Here is a 24181-nt window from a genome sequence, read left to right on the forward strand (position 1 = left end):
AAATAAAAAATATAATGTTGATCATTCTAACACTACACAAATGACCCACATCAAATAAAGTTACAGATTTCAAGTCATATTCACCCTCTCAGAACTCATGATTAGTTGAAAATAAATAGGGGTTTTATCATTATAGCCAAGTAGGTCTTAGATATTTCATTTCCTCTCATCAGCTGTTGACTATCTATATATTGGGCTCCTAATATTTTCCTTAGCATTTTGTAATAGATTTTTAGTTGAACTTTTTCACTTTTCTTAGTAAGTGCCCCTAAAGTGCTCCTGAGGAAATGTGTCTGTTTGACAGCAGAAAAATTTCTAGCAGTTGCAGGGAAGATTTAAAAGCTAACAACAAAACAAGAAAAGTCTGTGACTCCCTTTTATAGTCTTGACCCAACTGAATCTAATCACATTTCCCCACATTTCCAAGGTATATAGAGATCAAATGAAAATCAAGATGAAGCCGTCTTTCTTCACTGCACATGCCTATGCAAGCGACGCTATGGCTCATGCCATTTCTAACACATTCCCCTTTCCTTACTTATCGATATACAATCAAGTGTCTTTTTGCCAGCATTTATTGCCTAAGACCAGGGGGTTCCTGAAGAAATAGAAATGTGTGCAGTGTGGCTATGCCATACCTGCTCCACGGAGAAGCTAACAGGAAATGACGAGTGAACGGAGAGATGTGTACAGCACCTCCATTTAAACAATCAGAACAACTCTCTGCTCCAAAGCAATTTAACTTTCACAGTAAAACTGAGGCATAACATGTACATTCAAGATGTGCATAGATAATCCTTACATATGTCTTTTGCATCTCTTGTGATTATCTCACTATACAGAGGAGAAGATCTAGGTGTTTCAAACTTCCCTGGGTCACACTTGCTGAGTACAGGTAGGGTTTTCACAGAGGAAGCGGTTTGCTACCAAGACCACCGATATGCTCTAGACATGAGACATAACCTGAAGCAGATTTCTGCCTCCTTCCTTCTCTGAAGGGTAACCCACCAATAAACTGGTAGAGGAAGGCCAAGGCCAGTGCAGCAGTGCACAACACAATATTCATTCTTGTATTTAGATTTAACTTAGTGATAACACTTATGAAATTATAATTATCATTTTATAGGAGTTTGATTTGTGAAGAAAAATATGCTTTGCTTCCAGGTTCATTCAATTAGTATTAAAAGCAACAGCAACAGGATATTCACATTTTAGTCTTTTCTCACATGTATACTTAGAAAATTTCATACATGCATACAACATGCTCTGATCATATCTACCTGTTCTTCAATCTCGAGCTCATGCCAAGACTCTTGCCATTATATTTACTTCCCAACTTCATGTCTGTCTATCTTGCTTTCTTTTTATTTTTTTTTTAACTCAGTAAGTCCAGTTACTGCTGTCTGTATGTATAAGGGAGCAGAATCACGCACCTGGCCAAGGGGAATTTACCAGTAGTCCTTCCCTTCATAAAGTAACTCTCCCCAGCAACCATAAACTCACAACAGCTTCTCTACAGAGGATGATCATTTTTTATATCTCTCTCAGTTTCTGTATTTCTTTTCATTTAATACTCTCTTTAATTTTCAGATCACTTATAGAATTATGTTAATTAACCTAAATATCAGCTATAAATTTTCAGATTTTACTAAAATATTAATCCCCTTTTTATACTGTTTATTTTCATTATATAGGTAATTCATTTGATACAAATTAACTTATATTCAAACATCATTGATGGTTATGTTCTCAATAAATGTCACACATTGTATACTATTTACAAAGCTTTTCTCTTGTGATTTCCAATTTTAAAAATATAGCTACATAAAACTTATTTAAATAATAAACATAATAATCAACTAGAAACTACTTGCATTTCATATTTCATTAAAATTTAGAACACAGGGCACATTTTCAGTACTTGCTTCCTATCAAATTTGCAAAAGTTGCAAATGTCACAGGAGATAAATTAATGCATCTTTTAACAATGTCCTGTGACATTACGATTCTCTGAAATCTGAGTCTTGTATTGAACATGTGAAATTGCTTTGGCGAAGAGTTTCTGCAGTCTTGTTTCAAGAAATATAGATCAAGAATTTAATCATAAAACAACTGTATTTAACAGGCTGATATTGTACATGATAACAGTAGCTTTGACACTATTTTATAGCAGAGGAGTTTTTGTATTTTTGTTTTTTTTTTCCGCTAGAAGTCAATGTGAAATGTTATCACAACCTGGATATTTGGAAGCTTCTCTTTTGTTGGAGAATTTTTCTATCTGAATATCAATACTAATTTTTACAAGTTAGGATTTCACACAAAGTTCATAGCAAGAATATGCTAATAATGGCTATATTATTCAGTTCTGAAAACAACTTGTATTTTTGTCAGGCAAAAGTCTAAATTAACCTTTCTCTATTTGTGTGAAAATGGTATTTATTTCAAAATCAATTTGTACCGCATTATCTCGTATCAATTTTATTTGCTATTTTTGGTTAACTCAATACTATTTACAAGCCTTTTGGTTAAAGCATTGCTGACAGGATAAAACATACTATTCTAATTAAAGGACAAATGTAATTTTCTTTTTGTAATTTAATGAATGCTTGAAATTATAACAGAAAAGCTTACTAGCAAATTTCATGGTAAGGTTACTGTTTCCAAATTGTAGTATTTGTTCTTAAAATGATTATACAATATTAACTAGAAAAAAGCCAATTACTGAATATTGACTGGAGCCACAATCATTTCCAGTTTCATATAAACAGAGACCCATATATTTATGAATGTGAAGACGTACTTTGATCCTTATCCTCTCTGTCTGTCTTCCTTGTTCCCTCCCATGAATCCTTCAGAGAATCTAGCTGCTACATCAACACACTAAGTAGAAAGACAGTCTCTTTCTTTGACCATTTGGTTAACTCCATCATTTCCTTGATCCCAGCCACTGTTCAAATGACTGTCAGTGAAATCGATGAAAATCTTAATGAGCTTTATGCTCATGAAGGTGGGGGTTCACTTCAGATCACTCATTCATATGCTTTCATTGTGTATTATGTTTTATACTTAGCTCTAATAATAAAAAGACAATTTCTATGATACTAGGCAAATATTGACCAAGTTTTAGGAACTGCTTGTGTTCTGAAGCTAAGGACAGATGCCCAAGTAAAGAAGAAACTTGCTGAATACTTGCTGAGTGGAAGAATGATAAAAGTAAGAACAATCAACTTCTAATGTCAGCAGCATGGTAGATAAATAAGATGATGTTGCCATTTACATAATCATAATACCTCAACTGCAGCCTGGGACTACAACAAACTCTCTCTCTCTCTCTCTCTCTCTCTCTCTCTCTCTCTCTCTCTCTCTCATTGAATAGTGGTTGTGCTTCAGGAACTTCTAGTTTCCCTTATGAATAATGAAATAATGTTGAGATGTGGTTGGCATGAGTTTTGGATGAAGAATAATGAGGAAGGCATAAATGTGCTCTTAGATGGAGGCTTGAAGTCTTAGGTACATTGGAGTCACCAGATCAAAGAAGCGAAACCACAGGATAGTACGTATTTTTAAAGTAGACAGTTAAGGAAGCTGGGATAATTATTGTTCATAGTGGCTATATGCAATGTTTGTTAAAATTTCTGATTGACAATTTGTCAAATTTTGTTTACAACATGTCTCTGCTACTTCGGATCTTTGCCAGATTAGAATGACAGGGTGATGATGACAGGGAATAAATCCTGACCTCATTAAAATCTGTCTAGATGTTGAATCATAATTTCTTCAACAAACATCTAACACTAGATTGTTTATTAGACTCTTGGCTTAAAATTTTGATTCATGTATTTACAAAAGTCAGCAAAGTAAATTAAGATTGAATCATGAACCTCAAATAAAAATACTTAAGCATTTTAATATTGTTTCGGTAAATATTCTCATATCCCTCTGGGTATACAGTCTCTAGAGAGTACTCCATGTGATTAACAAATTGGGGTTATCTTTTCCAGGCCTTTCTCAGAAGAGGAATGAATTTTCAATTGGGAGACAGGCCATGAATTAAACAATTCCTGAAATATTACTAGGATATTTGGTATTTTGTAAGTCTTTTACTTTTCACATTGAGTCGTTTTCTTAGAATCATTATCTTTCTATGAGTTATTTTCCTTTCTCAGGTATCTTCTATATTTCTTATTCATAATGTAGTAATATGCCCAACTATATTTATAACATGCGTCAATTTAGCATTACTTTAATTTGAATTAAGTATAGTTATTATTTCATTTCATTTATTTATTTTTTTGTGTGTGACTCTAGCTATCTTTCCTGTGAAATAGATTCTTTTTTGTTATTCATATATATTTTAATATGGTTGAATTTATGTACCCAGAGCCCAGACTGACATAATTTTTGTTCATTTATCACATAGAATCCCATATTCTGTTTTTTGAGCATTGAATTTAATAATGTGATTACCATGTTCCTTCTGATGTTTATTCTCTGTAGAAAATCTGGAACATGGCTGGGAGGTAGTGGTGCACACTTTTAATCCCCGATTATGGGAGGCAAAGATGGATGTCAGAGAGTTCAAGGTCAGCCTGGTATACAAAGAGAGTTCCAGTACACCAGGACTGTTATATAGAGAGATCCTATCATGAAAAGGGTTTCTCAGAAAATTGGGAATCAATCTACCTTAGAATTTAGCAATACCACTCTTGCGCATATACCCAAAAGATGCTCAATCATACTACGAAGACATTTGTTCAACTGTGTTCATAGCAGCATTATTTGTAAGAGCCAGAACCTGGAGGCAACTTAGATGGCCCTTAACCGAAGAATGGATAAAGAAAATGTGGCACATTTACACATTAGAGTACTACTCAGCATTAAAAACAAGGACATTTTGAAATTTACATGCAGATGGATGTAACTAGAAAACTAGAAAAACTAGAAAACAGCATCATGAGTGAGATAACCCAGACCAAAAAAGATGAATATGGTAAATGCTCACTCATAAGAGGATACTAGGTTTAAACAAAGGATATTGAGCCTATAGTTCATGATCCTGGATAAGCTAAGTAACAAGGTGAGCCCCCCCCCAAAAAAAAAAAAACAAACAAAAAACCATATCTAGTTAAACCTGGAAATTGGAAACAGACGTGATCGCCTGACAAAATTGGGAGCATGGAGGTATGGGGAGAAGAGAAGGTGGAAGGGGATGTGGAGAGGAGAAGTGGAGGAAAGAGAACTTGAGGCAACAGGAGAGTTGACATGGAGGAAGGACACAGATAATAGCAAGGAATGAGATATCTTGATTTAGGGAACCATTATGGGGCTAACAAGAAACCTGGCTCTAGAGAAATTCCCAGGAATCCACAAGGATTACCCCAGCTAAGACCTTAAGTAATAGAGGAGAGGTTACCCAAAATTCCTTGCCTGTAGTCAGACTGATGAATATCTTAAATATCACCATAGAATCTTTATCCAGCAATGGATGGAAACAGACGCAGAGAACAGCAGCAGAGCACTGGGCTCAGCTCCCAAAGTCTGTTTGGAGTGGGAATAATGAGAATATAGGCAAAGAGGTCAAGACCATGATGGATACACCCACTGAAAAAGTCTACCTAAGCTAACGGGAGCTCACCTACTCCAGCCAGACTGGGAAGGAAGCAGTAGGGCTGTGTTAGACTGTGGGGCCACCGGCAGTGGCACCAGGATTTATCCCTACTGCTTCTACTGTTTTTTTGGGAACCTATATTTCTTTTTTGGGGGGGGGATGGATATCTTGGTGAGCCTAAATATAGTAAGGAGGGTTTGGACCTTCCCCAAAGCAATGTGCCTTACCTTTTCTAAGGAGTGGATGGGGGTTGGGTTGTGAGGAGAGGTAAATGGAGGGGAGGGAGTGGGAACTTGGATTGGTATGTAAAATAAAAGTTTGTTTTCTTTCTTTTTAAAAAAACACAAACCTCATTTAAAAAATAGAAAAAACAAAGTGGAAAAAAGGAAAGCAAATATAGAATACATAGTATGTTATATTACTTACAGTTCTTATCTCTAGATTAGTACATAGCCAAGCTAATTTCTTAGCATTTATTTATTTATTTATTTATTTGGAATTAAGTCATATCTTTAGGTTTCTTAAATATGAGAAATATAATTGATGATATTCCTCAAATTCTTTAAATAGTAAAGTGTCATATAATCCATGTCCTGCCATGTTCTTCTCATAGGAGTCCAGCCTTCCTCATATGTCTCTGTCAGTCAAGCATTTGAGTACCAGAAATTCTATGTCGCTTCACATGAAACACTGAATGTCCATTGAAAATAATCAGAATGTTTGCATACAGCATTTATTGTCCTAGCATAACTTCCATAACCTAAAGAAAGTAAATTTCCCACACAGACCTAGAGAAAGACAGATACGAATTTAAAATACATTCTCAAACCGTATTTGTTCTCTTTTCAGCACAAACCAGATTTTGACTTGGTATCTTAATTTCAGGTACTGAGATACTGAAATCTAAGCATTTCTGCTTAAACCATCTTGTTAATCGATTACCTATAAAACAAAACTCTGATCCTCTATGGATCAGTTCAGTTATGATCATCCTGTTCATTTTTTCCCAAGCATGCTGTCACAGTTTGGATCTGAAGTGAGCCTTAGAGGCTCTGGTTTTGATGTCTTGATCTCATGCTGTGCTCAAGGTTTAGAAGTTCATAGGACATTTAGGAGATTGTGGCTTCTGGTTGACGTTTCCCAGAAGGGGCAGGCCTTAAGTTTATTTATCTGGATACTACTTTCTATCTGTCATTTCTATTTTAACTATATATACATGTGACTAGCTCTATCAGGGTCCTTCACACTTTTTCTGCCATGTTTTTTAAATGTTTATGAATGATTCCTCCCCAACTGTAAAGGGAAATAGCATCTTCCTTTTTACTTCTTATCAGGTGTTTGTACAAAATAAGAGAAGATATGAATCGTGCCTGTATATATACATATAATATAATTATTGCATATGCATGGTGTTCCTTGTCATTCTTTTCCTTGAAATAATGGCTTTAATTAATTTGTAGAGAAATTAAATTCATCTGGACTCTGCCAGTTCCTATTTGTTTAATTAGGTGACTGACTTTTTAAAAATATTTGAAATAGTTTTCTTACTACCAAGTATATATATATAGATATATAGATAGATAGATATAGATATTTCAACTACAATATAGTATGGCAGCTGTTAAATCTTCATTACATTTCTCTCAAACCAAACAAAAAAATCAGAAAACAGAAATAGACAGTATAGTCAGCATAAAAATTTGCTGAGGACTTTTGATGATGATTTACATAGCCTTTTATAATGATGACTCCATAGGAAAAGGGTATTCCACCAAACCTTACCACTGTGGTTCAAGCTGCCCTCTTGACACCTTTGATAGAAGGAGATATGAATTTTCTTCAGTAGACATTTGACTTCTAAACATGTTCTACGCCATGAATATATAGACACACTTATACACAACATGTATAAATAAACAAAGTTGTGAAAATAGAAAGCAATTCACAGGGGAAAGGAAGGAGGAAAAGGCACAGGTCTTCAATATTGTCCACCTTGTGAGATATTCATGAAATGTTCTCCTTAATAGGTCAGTAAAGTAAAGCCCAAAAAAGTATTTAGGATGTATTTATCTTTTAACAAAGGAATAAGTTCTTTTAGTACTAATACTGTCATTGGCAAAGATTTCTTTCTTATACAAAATAACTATCGTGAAAATTTTGGAAACAAATATATAATAAGCAATTAATTGTACCACTGGGTAAACCATAAAAATACTGATTCAAACGCCAGTGGATTTGGTTCCCCCTAGTGGTAACTAACCAAGATTATACAAAATGCATAAAGCACTCAGACTAACACAAGTGAATTTGTAAAAATCTCCCCATTTCTCACATTTTGCAATATATCTAAAATTATATATAACCTGCATAGATTACCAAGTCACATTGGAGGGAAAGATTTCCTCTTCCTTCCAGATTAATGACTGTGATCATGATGAAAGTATTATGAATTATTTTAATAGCAGATTAAGACTGCAAAAATTTCAATTTATTAATTATAACATAGTAGTGTAATAAAAACTAAAATTATTCTAATATCAAAAACTTTCCCAGAGCCTTAAAAATAATGGATGTTATCACTTAAAGGGTAATAATAATTTATTTTAGTGAAAGAATAAAATATTTAAAAGTTTGTTTCAGTAAGCATAAGCACCAATACTTCAATGTTATCAAGATTATTTAGCAAAATCATAAATTGTTATTAAAATATTTATCTTCCTTTATCTATGTAACACTGTACACAAATGCACACATGCACACGCACGCACACACACACACACACACATACGAAAGCATTTGATTGCACACAGGCTTGAAAACGAGGGCATTTTCAGCACTTATTTTTATAATTATTCTTACTGTCATAAATGATCTATATGTTTCATTACTTTGTGAACTGGAATCCTCAGGCAAGGCACTTCTGAATTGAATATAAGCTAAAGATATTTATTTGAAATGACCATAACTATGATGCTCACACAGCTATGCTATGCTGGAAAATAAAGAAAGAAAAACTTCAATATGTAATTTGCATTAAATTAGAATTACTAAATTTTTACAAAGCGGCGTCCAAGTTATCCTTTGGCTATGTTTAGAAAGTGTATAAAGTTTCCTTGGAAGCTGTCTTTAGTCCAAGCACCTTCAGTCCTACCCTTGTTCTCCTCTTCCTTCAAGGATTTTTTTTTCTCCTTTGTAGCATCACTTTGTCAACTGTGATAGAGTTTTCTTCTGACCTACTTCTATGAGTTATATAGAAACAAGGATGTGTCACACAGATGCATCTTACAAGAATGAGAAGAGGGATATTGTTAGATAAAAATAGTAGGAATACAAACTTTGTGTGAAATGTGTTCAATTTTGGGTCACAGTTGAAATGTGGCATACAGAGACGGGATGTTATGTGTGAGTGTAAAGGTTAAGAGACCAGCTCCCAGCCCATAGTCGGGGTTCCAAAAGAGAAATGCTTCTCAAGAGTGGGAATTGAAAGATTTCTATAATATCCACACAGTATCTGAGGATCATTTTCTTTATTTCTTCCTTACTTCTATTTCTATTGTCCTAATTGTCAATGATTTCTTACCTCTAATTATCTGTCACAATTTTAACATTCTCATTTTTCTACATTCTACACTCTTATTTCTCTACATTTTACATTATTACTCTTCCAATATTATTTCTTCATAATCTTACTTTTCCTACACACACACACATTAGAATCTTGTTAGTGAAAAAAGAAACTACAAGCCAAATTCTCAGGACACAGGATTCTTTGAAGATACATAGCAAAACGTATCTGCTTTTCTGTAGCCAATGCAGCTGCAGTTGTGAGGAGGTGTCTGCTGTCTCTTAAAAGGGGCTGCTGCTCGTTACAAAGGGAAAAGACTAAGTCAATGGAAAATCTAAGAGGCAAAGAATGTGTGCACTATTTTACATTTCCTAAGTGTGATTAGTAAATATATATTTAGTTAGCTAACATCCTTTCACTTTACCTGAATCTCAGGACCTACACACAAACAGCCAGATTATTGTCTCTTGAATCTAAAATCTTGAGTCAAAAACTGGTAGAGAGTGTTAATTGCTATTTTGTATCAAAGCAGGGAGAGGCTGGTCAAGGACACTTAGGACAGCATAGATACTATTGATCTCTTTAAGGACAAGGACAGAACAAGCACAGACACCTATAATATCTCACTAGTTCACTGTAAATCCTCTGAAGGGCTTAGATCGTACAAGGCCAGCCACCTACAATTTCATAATTAAAATCTGCTAAAGTTCTGTTTGTGATCTGTCTGGAAGAGCACATGTCTGGCCAAACATAGGTAAGACAAGGATAAAGAGCCAGCTACTAAGTTGCTCACCACAATGTATAGAACATAGTGTAGGTCATCTTCTTGACCATCCACGAATATATGTGTGGAGATATCATAATTGTTATTATGCACACAAAATTACAGGTGAAAGCAAAAGTTTTCAGAGCCAGTGACACATAAGTCTTGCTAATGGATTGGCCCAATGGAGAATAATTCCTCTGGTGGATTGGCATCAGAATTATCAATTGCTATAAATAGTAATTGCGTCCTGACCCAGCATAGTTCATGATTAATGCTACTGACTTATAAGAGGGTTTCCTGTCATTGAATAATGTTTTACATATACATATAAAAATTTGTGAATTGTGAGGTGTGCTTAAAATCTTATCATATTGAAGACCAACTTAGAAGGCTACTAACTTGCACAAAGAAACCTAATCTCAGAAAAAGAAAATCCAGCCAGTCTGGGACAGTAACCCCAGAATAATGCACTTGTCTATCATTTAGAAGTTTCTGAATTTGTTCCCAGGATCGTAAAAGGAACAAAAAACTAATTAATGATTTGACCTTTTACATCTCCCATTCTATACAAAATTATTATAAATTTTATGATTTCTTTTACTTCTCTATTTTAAATAAATTTTTTGAAGTTTTCTGTGTCACAATATTTGAATGCATTCTACAAATCCAAATTTAATTTAAAACATATTACTTCTGAAGCAAACTACTAACAATAATGCCCAGTTAAACTGTTTTATACTTGGAACTATTTCATCATCTGTGTGTAAAGCATCATTAAATCCATATTAGTTTTCATTTCTAAAGTCTTTATCTAATGGGAGCTAAAGCTGAAATTTTAATCTCAACCTCCAACTTCTTTTTTTGTATTGCTTTTTTTTTTGGCAAAATGAAGAGAAGATATTTTGTTTCTTTTATTTATATAAGTAATTCTCCATTGGGTTAGAATAAGTTGATACTCTTTCATTTACTTTCTGCTTTTAAATATGAGAAAACAAAGGTTATTGCATTCACAATCTTCTTTATGGGAACATAATACAAAAATACTTTGAAGTTATTTTGTCTTCTCTCTCTCTCTCTCTCTCTCTCTCTCTCTCTCTCTCTCTCTCTCCCTCCCTCCTCCCCCTCTCTCCCTCCCTCCCTCCCCCCCTCTTTCTCTCTCTCTCTCTTCCTCCTTCCCTCCTTCCTTCTTCCTCTCTCTAGTTCTCTGTGTGAATGTGTGTATTGTAGGTTTTGTGTGTTGTAGATTTTCTTAGTATTGTTTGGCCTCTCTTCAGGTTCCTGCCCTCCCCCATTGCTGACATCACTCATTCTCTGCCTGTTAGTTGCTTGCTTTGGAAGGAAGATATTCTAGGCCACCTTTGAATTTGTAGAATTCATTAAATTCTTCTCAGGCAATATTCTCTCTTCTGCTTCTATATCACATGTTGGGTCAATATTCTCTCTTCTGCTTCTATATCACATGTTGGGTTTGTTTATTTATTTATTTATTTATTTATTTATTTATTTATTTATTTATTTATTTAATCAGCCTGATACCAGCTAGAGTTAGTTAGGAACAGGAACCTCGGTTGAAAAAATGCCTTTCTCAGATTTCTATAGGCCAATATGTAGGACATTATTTTTTATTAATGACTAAAGTAGGAGGGTATATAAATATTCTGTACCACCCCAATGTGCGGTCTGCATTTGTGTAGGAAAGCAGGCTTAGGAAGTCATGGAGAGCAATTCAGTAAGCAGTGTTCCTCAAGGGCCTTCCTGCCTTCATATTTCTGCCAAGTTCCTGCCCTCTTTTCCCTAAGTGGTTAACTTATAAGCAGTAATGTAAAACCAACCCTACTCCCCTCAGGTTGCCTTCAATAATGTAATATCAATGAGAAACTTAATAAGCTTAATTAACACAAGTATTAAATTATACTCCAGTCCTCTCTCTTAAAGTCTCTTTGTCACAACTCATGTCCTATTTATAGATTCTTAGCTAATAGACACCCTCATTCCCACGCAAATATACATATACAAAAATTAGAACTGGGATTCACATAACATTAGAAAGAATATGCATTGTTTGTCTTAAAAACTTTTTGTTCCTATCACAAAACATTTTAATTTTAACAGATGGAAATATAAAGGCATTACTTTGGGAACTTTGTCACTGCAAAATAAGAAAAATCAGCTTTTATCATATGGCTTATGCCTCTAATATCAATGTACAAAATCCAAAAATCTTTATATGCTGTTATCCCATAGAACTGAATGAGAAAACTGGTAAAATGTAAAGACAGAATAACGAGTGAGTGAGTAAGAGAGAAAAAAGCAGAGACAGAGAGAGACAGAAATAGAGGAATAGACAGAGAAAGAAATAGATATAAAGATAGAAAACAGTGTGTGTGCATGTGTGTGTGTTTGTGTGTGTATGTGTTCTCTTGCACAGTTATTGGCTTTCAGAAATTAAGAGATGATATAAAAAAGTGCTCTCATTCCAAAATTAAATCCTAACCTGTGATGAAATGGCCATTGAATCTCACTCCAAATACAAGTCCACAAACTTAAAAGTGCTGAAGTCTTATTTAGTTTGAAGCACTATTTACATTCACAGTATATTCATCACACTTGTGAAATATTACACAGAAAATTATGGCAAATTACCCTTAGTTAAGCATACACAGGATAATTGAAGAAAAAAAAAACCTGAAAGCAATAACTCATTTGTCTGAAGTTTTACTTAGTTTTAATTTTGTAGAAGGAATTTACAATGTAATTTAATAAGAAAAAAATCAGTAATTTAATGTTTGATCATGGATTTTATTGGAAAGAAGATTGGCTATAAATGAAAATGTTGTGAAATAATTACTCATCTATTATTTTATTCATCAGCTAATAAAAGTTTTGTATTGCATGAAATTTAAATTTCAATTTAAAGTATTTTGAACAGAAAAAATAAATCCCCGCAGTACTTAAGTGGAGAACCAAACTAAGAAAACATATAAACATTATTTTGCTTTGTGTTCCTCTTTCAACTCAAAATGACCTATGAACCATGCATCTAATATCAATCTCAAAAACCCAATGATATTTATATGATGTTATTCCATAGAAATGGGTTAGAAAACTTATAAGAAGCCAAGACAGAGAGAGAAAGAAAAAATTAAATGGCCCTTTCTATTCAATTTTTCACGTTAACCAACAATTGAAATGAAAAAACGTCCCTATTATGCCAGTGATAATGAAGGGTAATTAAATTCATTCCTCACAAGTGTCTCAGATGAATTCACACTCACGTCTTGCTGAATACCTGCTCTCGAAGGTTTTGTATAAGGGCCTAGATCTTAGGAAGCCCTTTGCATACATCAATCCATGACTCCAATGTGCTGAAAATTATGTTTTGCTGGCGTGAATTCAAGGCCCCTATAGCTGGTATCTTCATATGGTCCATATAGCGAGATGGTGAAAGCAGCTGGAAGCAGCCAAAAGAGGAGCCAAATCCACTCTGAGCTGAGAAGGAGAAACTTCCCATTTATTCCATGTCTTTGTCCTAGGACTATTTCTCTATGAAGGTGTCTTTTGTGTGATGGAAGACAATCTTTTGCTTTCCTACATGATTGTATTTTGGTAGATAGTCATATAGTCTTCATCAGCTCTGGGTGACAATTTTGAACATTTAGGCTTTATATTTTATGGCCATCTTTTGATTGCTTTGTAGCTAATTTTAATATCTAAATATTTACCACTACATATTTACCAATGACAAGTAATCATCAGTAGCATTAATAAAATAAGCACCTTTGACCAGGTGCTTTGATCAGATGAACTAATTTAGAAATCTCTTGTGAAATATGTAATAAATTTATGTTTAAAACAGAACTATAAGCCGACTAATTACTATGATTTCTCAAAAATCTAAGAAAATTAAATTCAACATGTCAAAAAACATATAAATAAAGCAGGATTCTTAAGTAAAAATACCATTAAAATAAACTCAATGATCTTGTCCATGATTTTAAATAAGATCGCCCAAAGTTTATAATGGAAAAGTATTTGAGAGTCACTCATTCCCAAAGGTGATTATCAAGTCACATGTACTCAGACTGAGAAAGGCTTCACTAATTACCTAGGGTCATAAAGGTAATAAGCATCGAAAGAGATCTGTCAATCAAGCCTGTATCTCTGAATTCACAGTTGAACATTTGACATAGTTCAATTAAAATTTTATTACAACTTACTGAAAGAGTGAACATCATGAAGTATTTACATATTTTCACTCAAAATATTGCAGTTTCAGCAGCACAGTTGAGAAAAACAAATGAGTATCTCTTACTGCAAATTGCTACCTGTAAACTTAGAGCAACCTACTGACATTAATTCCTACGTGAAAAATTTCACTTTACGTAGCTAATGAAGGAAATGTAATAAGCAGCACAGAAAACAAAGTGATGACTCACAAGCAGAAAGCTCATGTTTTGTTTCACATGCTAATGAGTTCTACTTGGAGACTGTGGAACCTGGCACTCTGCACTCCCTTTCTGTGTTCGCACATCCCCACACTGGATGGAGCGCTCATGGCAACAGGGGAAAAACAACACCGACATGTTTAGAAGAAGAACACGTCCCACAAGTATCAGAGAAACCCAAATTCTGAGAGTCTTGGTGGAATTTCAAGAAATGGTTTAAGACAAAAGAATTGCTGTAATTAAATAATTTGAATGGGATATAAAAATATATAGTTTGTTTATGATAAATACATGCAACAATCTCATATTTTATAAATAATTCATTGTTTTAAAAGTTTTTGTTCTAAGAAAACAACTTTTTTTTTAACCTGATCATAGTTTATTATCAAAGCGCATTTTCAACTGTGATTTCTTTTTCTAGGGAAGAAAGTATTAAAAAAAAAATCCTAGGAAGACATGACAAGTAAAAGAATGGAGAACCCCAAGAAATAATCTTTTGAATGGTGTGTTTGGAGGGGGATAGAGAAAGAAGATAATCTGCTATTTTCTTTAATGTGTTCAGCCCTAATGCAGTAGATTTCGAAATTGATTCAAAACAAACAAAATTTGGGAAAGAAAACTACAGAACTAAAAGGCCTTATGCATTGACTTTGAATATGAGGTGATTTACTGGTGCCCAGGAATTGTGTTAAATCAGAACTAAATGGCATTTTTTAGTAGGTATGGCTTCAGTTATGCACAATGGCTTCCTTGTCCTTATAGAGTAGGCTTAAAAAATAAAATAGAAATCCTTGCTTGGACAATATTCAGGTCTTGTTTTAAATCAAACAGAGCAATAACAATATACTTTTTTGGCATGACATTGAAGAGGATGGCAATATGTTGTAACAATTTCTAATTTTAAACTTGTGAAGCTATATCAAAGAGACTCTAAATCATAGATTGCCTAGATTTGAATCCAAGAACAAATGTTACTGAATATAATTTATTTATTTTTCAGAGACAGAACAGAAAACAAAACTGTAGTGAGTATAATAAGGGAGATGCAACCAGAAAAGCTGAGATGGAACACACATTCATGCCTGAATAGGCAACTTGAAATGAATTTAGTGTGCTATCAAAAATGTAAAACGATTACATAAAGATGATGGGAGATATTGGAGGATAAGCAACAAGTTGGAGAGGATAATTGGGTGACAGGAATGATCATATTTCTCTGTATAGCTGCATTAGATTTTTAAGAGCAAAACATATAATTTTTTTAAAAGTTGTAAAATTAGAACTCCAGAGCCTGAGTGTAGATGCTTATTTGTTCTAGAGGTATTTGCTCAAGAAATTTCTCCTGTGACAAAGCTGGAGTAGTCAAGGTCACTTTAGATTCCTGAAAGCTTTTATATAAACTTTCCCTCATGTAAGAGCCTATCACAGTGACTAAAAGTACAGTTAGTCAGGTACACTCATGAGGATGATAGATATCATGGTGACTGGTGGCTGTATGGTATTGCAACAAGCCATACCACACATTAACAAAACGTGGACAGTTGCAGACAGAAGAGAGGGCTGTTGTTAAGAGCATTTATTGCTTCTCTAGAGGATCAAATGCTGATATTTGATTTTTTGTTGTTGTTGTTATTATCTTGGTTCTTTACATTTTGAGACAGGGTTTCTCTGTGTTACAATCCTAACTCTCTTGAAACTCTTTGTAATCCAGAACGTCTCAAGCTCATAGAGATCTGCGTGCCTCACTGTCCTGGGTGCTGGGATTAAAGCTATGCTCTAGCATGACCAGCATACCAAATCTGATTCTTAACTCCTGTCAGGTGGCTCGCAACCACCTGTAAGTCCATATCCAAGACTACTGAGGCCTCTAGCCTCCATGGACCTGACACTCATATGCACACAGTTTTATATATATATATAGGGAGAGACATGTATACATATCATTATAAATAAAAATAAAAAATAACACATACTAGCAAAATATAATGGTATTGGGAGGTGAGAAAAGATTGTGAGTTTGAAGGCTGCTTGAACTGCATAGAGTTTCCTGAAAAGGCTGAGCAATGCAGAAGAACATCCCAATCCCCTTAGCAAAATTAAAACAAACAAGAAAACTTCAGTGTATAAAGCACAATGAAAACCCATGCATCAGCAAACTTTTGTGCTTGTCCTGAGCCACAAGTATTTCTGCTAATGCTTGGCAAGTACTTTCTAAGAAGCTTTAAAATTTATATGTAATAATGCACATTTTATGAATGTATATATATATACATATGTGTGTATATTATGTATTAATATACAATTAATTAACATCTAATAGATTAAATCCATGATACTTCCCATCCTTGTTATAGCAAAAGTTTTAGAATGAACTTCCAAATTTGGAAAGTGAAAGAACAGAGTATGAATTATTTTAAGGATTATGCACAGGCATATATATTTAAAGTAGAGCAATATTCAATAACACAATGAGCTCAAACAAGTGCTTACTACACACTGTTGTCTATAATCACTTTAGTGAAGTATCAATTTAAGTAGATAACAAACATAACACCTGTGTGATGCTATAGTAGTATTTTGTAAAACTGACACAAAAATCCCCTGGTTTGGGCTTCAGATCAGTCAGTGACAGTGTTTGCCCTACATGCACAAATCCTGGGTTCATTCCTTGACATTTGAAAGCATATATATGAAAAATAAACACATTTGAAACCATATGCTTAAAGGAAAATAACTCAGTGGATTAAGATGTTTGAATCTTGTCTGCTAGCCTTACTTCAATCCTGAGAATTAACGCTAACACACAGAGATATACACACACACGCACACGCGCGCACACACACACTTGTAGTGAATTGGTACTGAGGTTTCTTTTTAATGTAAAATTTTATAAGGTTTTATTTGTTTGTTTAGTTTTTTAGAAAAGCTGAGTTTGGGTTGAAAATGGAGCATTACGATTTGCTACACGCTGGATGGGGATTATTTCTTCAAAGAGACATGTTTCAAGCAGCTGCCACTACTAAGTAAGAGGGAGCAATAAGTGCTTGACTCTACAGTATGAATGATGCTGTTCATCAAGAAGTCTGGAAGTCCGCAATCATATTCTTTCTCATAAAGAGTCTTTTAGACTCTGTCTCTCAGAGGATAAGACATGCTTGTAAATCTTCAGCTTCGTGTTGAGAGAAAAATATTCTCGGGTTTCAAGGACATCTCTCTACACCCTAGACTCTTGTAGCCAAACAAGTAACAGCATCAACAGGCAAATCGAGAATGACACCTACTTGCAAGAAGGAAAGCTATTCTGTCATCTTCATGAATTACAAACCTACATGAAACGAGCTTGCACATCTTAGAGAAACCAGGGTTCTGTTCGGTCAAAGATCAAAGGAAGCACAGAGAACCAGGTAGAACCATGATTTTCTTCATGCCAACTATGGTGTTTCTCTAGAAAAGACACACAGCAAATGCGGAGCTTAACATAGAATTGCTATTTGCTATTTTCAATCATGTTTAAAATAAACTCTTAAAACCATATGAAGTCATAGATTTCATCTGTCGTCAAAGGTCTACTAGAGTAATAACTTACACAGCATATAATCATTTCGAGTAACAAATGCATTGACCAACAAATATCAGAAGACGCCGATGTTAATGAATACAGATTTAGTCTATTTCATTTGACAAGCACAAAACCATTGGTGTAGCAAGTTAAATTTACTCAGTTAACTTTGGGAGTCTTTTAATTATACCCTAGTTTGATCATCTAATGTCTTTGTGGAATTAAAAAACGTGTGAAGATAAACTAGAATACCTATGAGTAAGTACAAAAAAGTCAAATGTGAATTTTTCTAACATACTATATGAAACCGATATATGAATGCTGGTGTTTTGAGAAGAGAAAATATAAATTCTAAGGAGTGTATTTAATGAAACATACTTAAAGTAATATTTTAAAGGAAGGTATTATCCCATGACACTTAAGAAAACAAGATATCAGATGAATTGAAAGTAAATAAATATATAGAAATCATTTATTATTTATTAAGATTAACTTATTTAAAATGTCATTTGTATATATCTTAAATAAAAATTATTTTATTGTAACAAAATCATAAATTGTGCTCTTAATTGAAAGCTATACAGTTTGAATAATCATTCCATAACCAGAGAGATTCCTTAGGGTATTGCTGTTTTAAGATCAGTTAGAGTTCTATGTACTTCACCACCATAGTAATCATCATCATAATCATCATCATCATCATAATAATAGCAGTGACAGAGTTGAAACTATAGAAACAATTTGCTTTATAATATTTTTCATGACCTATGTATATTTCAACACCTATAATTACCCTTTCTTGATCTTTCTAAAATAAATATTAACCCATTTATACAGCTGTATTAATATATGTAATATATTATATAACACACACACACATATATATATACACAATTATAGACTCTGATTCACATAAAAATGCAAGTTTTTTGTTTTTAGCTTAAGCAACCTTTCTAAATATCAACTATATATTTTAACTTTAACTTAAATGAAATAAAGTTCAAAACTGATGAGCTACTTAGCATTATGTAATTATTACTTCAGTTTTTAGTTTTATAATTAAAATTTTGCAAATATGTTTTGTATTCAGTTTGAAGACAACATTAATTTAAAGTAGAAATAATACTGAATAGAAAACCTTTTTGTAAAGATAGTTGAAAATGATTTTTTTTCCTGAAATGTAAGACTATTCTTTACTTAGGAAACTACTGACTAAGCCATAGATACTTTCTTTGTTAGTGAGTTTAATTTTTCAAGAACTTGAAAACCTTATTAACTAACAAAATAAACACATGCTTTTTGAAATTGTTACTCTCAACTCTAAACTACTTATTAAAATCGCTAAGACTTAAAATTTTATTATAGCATTTTAAGAGTACCCAAGAAGATCCTAAGATTAATTAGAATTAATAGGACATCAATATGATGTAAGTCTTTACCCTAGTGTCCAACCACATACTGTTAGAATGCAGTTTCTCTCTCAGCTTTAATTAGCCCCTTCTATTTTCTGTGGTTGAATCTAACAGCTGTGGTTGATTTTAATAGTTTAACAGTATTATCATCACCTTATACTAGTCAAAACTGTTTTCTCCAATGAAAATCTGGAGTCCACATTTACATTGTGACACCTTCTTATACAGATAAACCTCTGAGTCAACTACAAGAGTTTTGAAATTAAGCAGGGATGGTTTCATCATGAAGAACAGCATAAATACATGAGCCTAGGTGACCTCTAGTCCAGGGGAAGGGAATTTATACATAATAAGCAGTTTATTGCAAAAAAAGGTAAAATTGTTTAACTTCCAAACTTATATGTTTAGTTTGCATCCTGGGACATAAAAAAAGCTTTCCGTTTTCGCAAACTCAAAACACATGGTCTATGGTGTACTTACAATAATGAGGTTTTTTTTTTTTTTTTTGTCCCGGGTAATTTTATTAGCCCCGTATTTGTTATTTTTTTAAATTTATTAAAGATTTCTGCCTTCTCCCCGCCTCCCATTTCCCTCCCCCTCCCTCATCAAGTCCCCCTCCCTCATCATCCCTAAGAGTAATCCGGGTTCCCTGCCCTGTGGGAAGTCCAAGGACCACCCACCTCCATCCAGGTCTAGTAAGGTGAGCATCCAAACTGCCTAGGCTCCCACAAAGCCAGTATGTGCAGTAGGATCAAAAACCCATTGCCATTGTTCTTGAGTTCTCAGTAGTCCTCAATGTCTGGAACTCACCAAAGCCAGCTGGCCTGGGTCTGAAAAAGCATGGGATAAAACCGGACTCACTGAACATAGCGGACAATGAGGACTACTGAGTTTTTAAAAAGGTATTTGTTAGTAATAATATGGCTTTTTCATGTAAATAAAATTTCATAAACCAAATTAACGATATAGATTTTAAGTTATTTTATATTTGATCTTCAGTGATATCTTCAGAGGCAGTTAAAGCATTTTTGAAATACAAGTGAATGCTAAAATATTTGAGAGCAAAAAAAAAATAAAGAAAAGCACTTATTTTACTTCTGCTCTTTTGGTACGGGGTCACACACTGTCTGGCGGGGTCGATTCACCATGCATGTCAGTATGGTCACGATTTTCTTGCCTCCTCCCTTCCCAAGTGAGAGATTACAGATAAATACTGTTATATCTGGCTGAATATTTTATTTTTTTATTTATACAAAAAAATAATTCATAAGGATAGGATATTGATGTATAAAATAAGTGGCAAGTGTATAATTTATAGAAAATTAAACAAGTACATATTAGCTCGTTTGTTTTTATTATGTTATATTTTAAAGAAAGAGGTAAATTCTCTATAACTTTTTGATATATACATTAATAATTGAATAGTACATTATAAGCTGATATCAATAATTTTCTTTTTATCCCCCACAACATTTACAATTTGTTGTATTAAAAGATAAGGATTTTGTTTAACAAATACTTATTATAAAAATTTTGCATATGTAAATAATTATTTTAAAACAATATATCTCTATATTTACTTGTATAAAGAAATGTGGAGTGCCCTATGAAATAGACAGTGTCTGTTTATCTTTGTTTTCTCTATAAAGTGTTGTGAATCCTCCTGTAGGATGAATGATCAACCAGAAATGATACCACACCCCTATAATTCTACCACTTACACTTCAGAAGGAGGATTCAGAGTTCAAAGATAATCTAATCTTCTGTACATTAAATACATTTGAGTCTAGAGTGAGCTCTGACTACATAAGACCCTATTTTGAAGAACAAATAAGAAAGAGAAAGTCATATATAGAGAGAGACAAAAGGACAATAATTTACTAATGCTAGTAACTTTTCAATGGGTTTTCCAAGTGAATTTGAGACGGAGAAGAACCGGATCCTGTCATGTTTCTAAGTATTTCTTCATTATCACAGAAGATAATTCAGAAACATTGCACGCCAACAACTTGACATTTCTGTAACATTTTCGTGTAGAAAATAGTAGAAAATTTACCTTATAATTCAGTTCATGAATATTTGATGATAGGATTTCTTCTTAAGTATTTCAGTGGTTGAGTCCTACACTGAAAAGAAAAGTGGAAAGAGATAACAAATAATGAAATCCTTGAGAAAGAAAAAAAACAACTAAGAAATGTCCCTGAATACTTTCATATTTACTACTAAAATAAAATTTGTTCTTATTATAGACTATAGATGATTAGTCTTAGATAATAAACTTTTAAAAGCAATTTAAAATATGCAGTTGTTTCATTGAATATTTTAGTGTTGGAGATTGACCCAAGGGCTTTTTCTGTGTGAGACATTCTACAGCTAAGGTATAGCATTAGTTAATACACATTTAACAGGCAAAACTTTAAGGATACAATGGTAAGGAAAAGCAGGACTAAAGGCAGAATGATATCATGCATGGAAAGTCTTGAACTTTTTTTTTTTTTTTTTAGATTTTGTACTATGAGAATGGAAAATAGAATCTCAGCTACCTAAATTGTTCAAGAATATTTAGCTATTTTCATTCCCCAATTCATTATTTCTTCATTGGATTAAGACTGCAGGGTAGTATTATAGTAGTATATCTAATATCAGTATAAAGTCAACCGAATATTAAAATTTGGAATAAAATTCCAGAAACAGATCAACCACTACTTGCAGGAGGTAGGAAGGATGACTTCTCCTCCTAACGCAATCCAACTGTTTCCTAAAGAGTTCTGTAGCAGAATACCTACAGTGTCCCTTTCCCCTCCAACCCCGTCCTCGATGGGTCACTAAAAATCTTGTCTATGAACTTCCTTCCCCTACTCATCCAATTATCCCAATCCCCAACACCAACAGGCATTTCATGGGAACAGGCAGGGCAGGGAAATGTGTTGGCTAGCTGGAGTCTCCCCATTCCCTCCCAACCTCAAAATCCTATTCATCCCTATCTCTGAAATAGAAATCCTGCTACTTCTTTATTTTCCTTATAACTTATTTGACTTAAGGGGCATTCTACAAGATGGAACTTCATATCCAAACCATACCCAACACTTCTCAATTGTCCAAGAACCAGAAACTACAAAGTCCAAAGACCTAGGGTAAAACAAAATACTACTTTTTTTAATGTAGTGATAAAAGTTATTCCAAATGATATCCTGCTCTACTCATATATCAGTGCCTTATTTGGATGTCATCAGAGAATGTGACTGACAAGGGGGGCTGACTGAGAAGCCATTGATAAAGGCACTGGGACTTGTTTCTACTGCATGTACTGGCTTTTTGGGACCCTTGTCTTTTTTAATGCAAAGCTTCCTAGGCCTGGATGTAGGGGGGAGGGCCTTGTACTTCCCACTGGGCAGGGTTCCCTGCCCTCTCTTAAGGAGGGAGAAGGAGGGAGGAGGGGGAGTGGGGGAGTGGGAAGGGAATGGGAGGAGGGGAAGAAGTGTAAATATTTGAATGGAAAAAAATAAATCCATTTTCAGTGAATGGTAAATAAAAATTCAAGAAACTGAGGAATATAAATGAAAACTTTTTATTTTTTTATTTATTCATGTACTTTATTTTTTTAATTAATTAATTTATTTATTAAAGATTTCTGTCTCTTCCCCACCACCGCCTCCCATATCCCTCCCCCAATCAACTCCCCCTCTCTACATGCAGTAGAAACAAGTCCCAGTGCCTAAGAGCAGTCAGGGTTCCCTGCCCTGTGGGGAGTCCAAGGACCTCCCACCTCCTTCCAGGTCTATTAAGGTGAACATCCAAATAGCCTAGGCTCCCACAAAGCCAGTATGTGCAGTAGGATCAAAACCCAGTGCCATTGTTCTTGACTTCTCAGCAGTCCTCATTGTCCGCTATGTTCAGTGAGTCCGGTTTTATCCCATGCTTTTTCAGACCCAGTCCAGCTGGCCTTGGTGAGTTCCCGAAAGAACATCTCCATTGTCTCAGTATGTGGGTGCACCCCTCATGGCCTTGAGTTCCTTGCTCATGCTCTCTCTCCTTCTGCTCCTGGTTTGGACCTTGGGGTTGTAGTCTGGTGCTCCAATGTGGGACTCTGTTTCTGTCTCCTTTCATCGCCTGATGAAGGTTAATATCAAGGAGGATGTCTATATGTTTTTCTTTGGGTTCACCTTCTTATTTAGCTTCTCTAGGATCATGAATTATAGGCTCAATGTCCTTTATTTATGGCTAGAAACCAAATATGAGTGAGTACATCCCATGTTCCTCTTTTAGGGTCTGGCTTACCTCACTCAGGATAGTGTTTTCTATTTCTGTCCATTTGCATGCAAAATTCAAGAAGTCATTGTTTTTTACTGCTGAGTAGTACTCTAATATGTATATATTCCATACTTTCTTCATCCATTCTTCCATTGAAGGGCATCTCGGTTGTTTCCAGGTTCTGGCTATTACAAACAATGCTTCTATGAACATATTTGAGCATATACTTTTGTTGTATGAAAACTTTTATAACAGTAGTGTATTGAAAATCAATACACATATAAACTTGAGAACAGAATCTTAAAAATGAATAAAACCTATTCAATATTGTATGATTTATACAACATAATTTCAGATGGACTGAATTGCTAGCCCTGAAAAACCAATATTGAAAATTTACTGAAAGGTATGACCCTAGAGATGATGAATATTTTACAAATGCTAAGGACCCAAAATAATATGTATTCCTTGACCTTCTTAGAAAAAGTCAGTTTTACCTGTTCATAGCTGTCAATGTAATTTAATTCATGATTTTGATTTTTCTGAAACTATGACTATTTTCTGTGTAGTTTTCA

General features: G+C 34.1%; 1 protein-coding gene across 7 annotated transcripts in view; it reads right to left on the reverse strand.

Annotated features, from left to right (window-relative positions):
- Window positions 1-24181, reverse strand: part of Cdh18 (cadherin 18) — a 736062-nt gene that overhangs the window by 512943 nt on the left and 198938 nt on the right. For 5 of the 7 annotated variants that reach the window (XM_057789874.1, XM_057789879.1, XM_057789876.1 and 2 more), the window contains exon 2: window positions 21412-21481. The gene's annotated coding sequence lies outside the window, so the exon portion shown is untranslated. The remainder of the gene's footprint in view (window positions 1-21411; window positions 21482-24181) is intronic. The other 2 variants (XM_057789878.1, XM_057789881.1) reach the window with 1 other exon arrangement.

Source organism: Chionomys nivalis, chromosome 15, assembly GCF_950005125.1.
Source record: "Chionomys nivalis chromosome 15, mChiNiv1.1, whole genome shotgun sequence".
NCBI lineage: Eukaryota > Metazoa > Chordata > Mammalia > Rodentia > Cricetidae > Chionomys > Chionomys nivalis.